Source organism: Gavialis gangeticus, unplaced genomic scaffold (assembly GCF_001723915.1).
Source record: "Gavialis gangeticus isolate Ggan-Ray unplaced genomic scaffold, GavGan_comp1, whole genome shotgun sequence".
Taxonomy (NCBI): domain Eukaryota; kingdom Metazoa; phylum Chordata; order Crocodylia; family Gavialidae; genus Gavialis; species Gavialis gangeticus.
This window is the reverse complement of record NW_017729032.1, coordinates 50,137,120-50,141,453: the sequence shown is the minus strand read 5'-3', so window position 1 is coordinate 50,141,453 and position 4,334 is coordinate 50,137,120. Positions and strand designations below refer to the sequence as shown.

Here is a 4,334-nt window from a genome sequence, read left to right as displayed (position 1 = left end):
CGGCGCGAACGCCGGTGCAAACGCCGGCGCGCTCTAACAGATAGAGGATCATTAGCACCTGCGGAGTGAAGAGAGGTTAACAGGAATCCAGAAGATAATAATGAGCCATCAAATCAATTGACTTCCTCATTGCTGCCTGAATAGAAAAACCTCTGCCCCTCTGAGGCAGATTTTCAAATTTGCATGGAGCAGGAATCCAAAGTGGGTGCAATTGCACCGCTGCTTTCCATACACACACACCCCTCAATCTGCCCCTGACTTTAGCCAGGATGGTTTCTATATGGAGAAGAAAGGATGTGAAAGATGCTGTGTTTAATTAATGGAGAAAAAGTAGCATTGGACAATTGACAAATGAGGAAAAACAACTGGGAAAAGGCAGACAGATAAAAAGGGAAGGTAAAAGTTTTGACAGGGATAATGTGCATGGTCAGTTGGAGTGACAAGAAGGAATTCTAAAAATTTTATCAGGAACAAATGAAATCTTAACAATGATATAGGTCTGAAACAACAAGGATGTATAAAGTTATATGAACCATGATCCAGAAAACACAGTAGTATAGGATACATTAAACTGGTCTCCAACTTCAAACTGGTCTCCATTCCAAAGGAAGTAGCATGTATTCATTCCAACAGCGATGACATACTTTCTGGTCTAACAGTAGCTGGTTAGGTTATTAAACAACACCTATCAACTTTAGGTTTTTTTGATCTATAAGACTGACTAAATTGAAGCCAAGAGTATTAGAAGAATTGACTTAGGAGCATCCTGAACAGTTAATACTGATTTATAACAAACCTTGGAACATTCAGATAGTTCCAAAAGACTGACAGAAAAAGCTATTGTTGTACTAATGTAACAAAAGCTAAAATCTGATGACCCAGGGAAAAAGGCCATGTAGTCTACCACCATTAGTAAAGAATTAAAAGATGGTACTACTTAGGCTTACAGAATAGTCAACACTCTTCAGCTGCCACTTAGGGCAGCAGCTTTATATGGAGAGAGGGTCCAGTTCACCCAAGTGGGGATGGTTCATCAAATGGAGTCATTGCTGGACTCTTATCTCCAGCTCAATGTGGGTTTATAGAAAATAGTTCTTGTAAAGAAAATACTTTCATCAAAAAAATAACAAAGAACGAACAACATATGACCAATAAATTATTTATACAATGTAGATGCCACCCTTCCCAACAAAGGCTAGTGTATAGACTTAATTTATATAAACTTTTGTAAGGAGTTTAATTCAAACTTCCATGATACACATATAAAAGTTAGTACTATATTAAAAAGTATTTTAAAGGACAGTCAGGCTTGTACTCAATGTAAATTGACAGTTCTTAAAGAATACTGGCACTTCTACTGGAGTCTTCAGATCTATTCTTAGTTAAACACTATTCAATACTTCTATTCATGAATGCAAGAAAAAAATAAATCATTGTTAAAGTTTGAGAACAATAAGAAATTGGGGGAGTGATACATACTGATGAGAACAAATCAGTTGTACAAACTGACAATTGGGCATTAATTTTATATAATCAAAAGTTTTCTAATGGAATGTTTTCTGTTTAATTTGGATTTTGCAACAAAATTAAACATTTTGCAGGGATATACAACTGTCATGTAAGATTTTCTTTAAAAAGAAAAAAACTTTTTGATAAGATCATATTGTTTAATTTTGGTAACACTGAAGTGCTTGATTTTGATAGGGTAAATTCTGGCACAATGTTTTTCATAAATCTCATTTCACAAGATTTTTTAAATTTTTATTCAGAAAAAAATAACATTTTGAAATGTCAAAATTTACTGCACAGTGGAAATTCTGAGTTTTGACCAGTTCTAATTTTAATTGAACTAAATGCAAGGATCTGACACCTAGGAACAAAGAATGGAAGTTGTATTTATAAGAATTAGAACTACATCCTGGAAAGCAGTAACACTATAACTAAAACATCAATGACCCTCTTGGAAGCATCAACTGAATAGCAAGTAAAAGAAAGAAGGTAAATTTTCACCAATGTATATACTTTTCATGAAAGCTGGATCTATTTTGGCAATCTATAGTTCAGAAAAAAATTATGGACTTGAAGCAGAAGTTTGAGGGAGGTTCTCCATCCTGTGAGATAAAAATCAAACAGGTCCTTTTAATTTTCTCTCTCTCTTTCCAATGAATCTTTTAGTACTTTTATTTCCTGTGACACTCTCAAGGTTATTAAAAATAAATAGATGTGAGAAAGCAAGCAAACAATGTTGCTTAGACAACACCCATACAGTGTCAGTGCTGCACCCTATCTATAGATCTACTTTCTCATTTGGGGGGAAATGGAATAATAAAGCTTTATATCTAGGGTCCAAAATTCTTAATCCATCTTTTGTCTTTTAGTACCTTTCATTGTTCTACCATGTGAGCTTTTGGTTCTCAGTTTGAGCCTCAGGTTGAGTAGTTAATTGCCTTGCTAGTTTATTTGTTACAGAGGTCATACGCTCAAGATTATATTTATTAAGAGAGGGAGGAAGGAAAGAGGTGGCATTTCCTACACAGCACCCATGTATTTTCAGTGTCACCCTACTCTGAAACTTTCTCTGAACACAGGCTCACACCTCCACCCTAATAGCCCACTCAAAGGACAGAACAAGAACTTCCTTGGATTTCACCCAAGCTTTTTTCTATCAAGCTGCAGGTTTTCTCAAATTAGTAGTATATGACTTCCACACCTCCCTTTCTTGGGAGCGGGCTTCATCAATGCAATCAAGGATCTCTGTGTTGTTAGTTCAAGAAGAAATGCCACATTCCTGTTCTCTTTTTTGGGGACTCTTCCTACAAGAGCTAAAAATGCTGCAACACTAACATTGGTACTTCCATGGAGCCATCACTGAGTCTTATGACTGGCAACCAAAAACATTAGTAAACCAGAAAGACTGTGGCTTGTACAGAATACCACAGAATCTTTCCACAAGGCTGTTGGTTAGAGGAAGGGTAGGGAACTCATGTAAATAGAGATTGTACCTTCTACACTGCCAAGACCCAATTAAACATCTGACACGAAATTAGTTTCCTGCTCCTTGTGGATCTCTGAGAGAAAGCAAACCTGATTATGCAACACACACACACAAATCGTTCAGAGAAGACAGGGCAAATGAATAACAATGTATTTCTGATCACCAGTTTTCCACTTGGTGCATGTTTTTGTTGTAGGTCAACAACTGATTATGGGGGTTGAACAAAGGTGACGTGTGCCTCCTGAGGCTGGGGAGGCATGGTGACCACCCATAGGCAGTGACACGGGCCAAGGGTGGGCTAAGCAGGGACCATCCGCAGGCGGCTGTGGCCGTGTTGGTGGCGGGGAGGGGGGGGTCCCCCTGCGACCAATCGCTGACTGGGGGGGTGCCACCCATGGCCGGACACCAAGCCCAGAAGTGCCAGCAGCTCACCTGGAAGTGCCAGCGGCACTTTTCGGGGGGGGGTACCAGTACTCCACCTGCCCTCCCCCTCCTGTTGCCTAGGTCGAGAGCGCTTACTCTCGGGGTGGGTACCAGTACTCTCAGGGGGTGCATGTGCACCCCCATGCACCCCCTACACATCACGTATGGGGTTGAACATCCTAAAATCTACTATTTGTTGTCTATTCTTCCTCATAAGATGTTTGCTGAAAACATCCCATCTTCTCCCTGTTTTCTCTTTTTTTCCTTTTTTTTTGGCAGGCAGTGGGGAGAGGGAGCTCTGCCTCTAAATTCTGGCAGCTGAGCCCTGGATTGATCAGCTAATGAGGCTCACAGCAAATTCAGCATGGAGTTGATAGCTGTTAGAAAGCACATTAGGAAAAACACATTACTTATGCACCACCCCTGTCCTTTGAACAGATTGAATTTTATTGGTAAATGTTAAGAGTCATGAACCAAAAAATGACAAAGCCATAAGGGAAATATAGAGTGCCCAAGCGAGGGACTAACATAGAAGGGATGGGGGTGAGGAGAGGAGCACAACTAGGTTACAGAAAATACAGTGTTAGCCAACTAAGCCCAGGGGTGAGAGGAAGGGGTGAGAGAAGGGGAGGGAGGTGGGTCCCGACGCTGAGAGAGAAAGAGGATAGGTACACACAAACCCATATAATGGGCCACAATGGTGGAGGGGGTAGGTTGAATGAAGAAATTGCTCAATCCATAAAGTCTTATCGCAGGGGTCCTCTTCGGTAGAGTGTAGTGGTCAACCCAAAAGAGCAAGCTAGGACTGTGAAGTTTTGTAGGAATCGCCTGAGAACCCCATATACAACTCACAATGGCCCAGGGAGCCAAGAATTAGAAGGCTCTTCACATTCCCTATTCCTTTGTTAGAGTAGGT

General features: G+C 40.3%; 1 long non-coding RNA gene across 1 annotated transcript in view; it reads left to right on the top strand.

Annotated features, from left to right (window-relative positions):
- LOC109302501 overlaps positions 1 to 3,999 on the top strand; it is a 17,364-nt gene extending 13,365 nt beyond the window's left edge. Inside the window, exon 3 of the long non-coding RNA XR_002098813.1 lies at positions 3,857 to 3,999. This is a non-coding gene — a long non-coding RNA (uncharacterized LOC109302501). The remainder of the gene's footprint in view (positions 1 to 3,856) is intronic.
- The last annotated feature ends 335 nt before the right edge of the window (positions 4,000 to 4,334 follow it).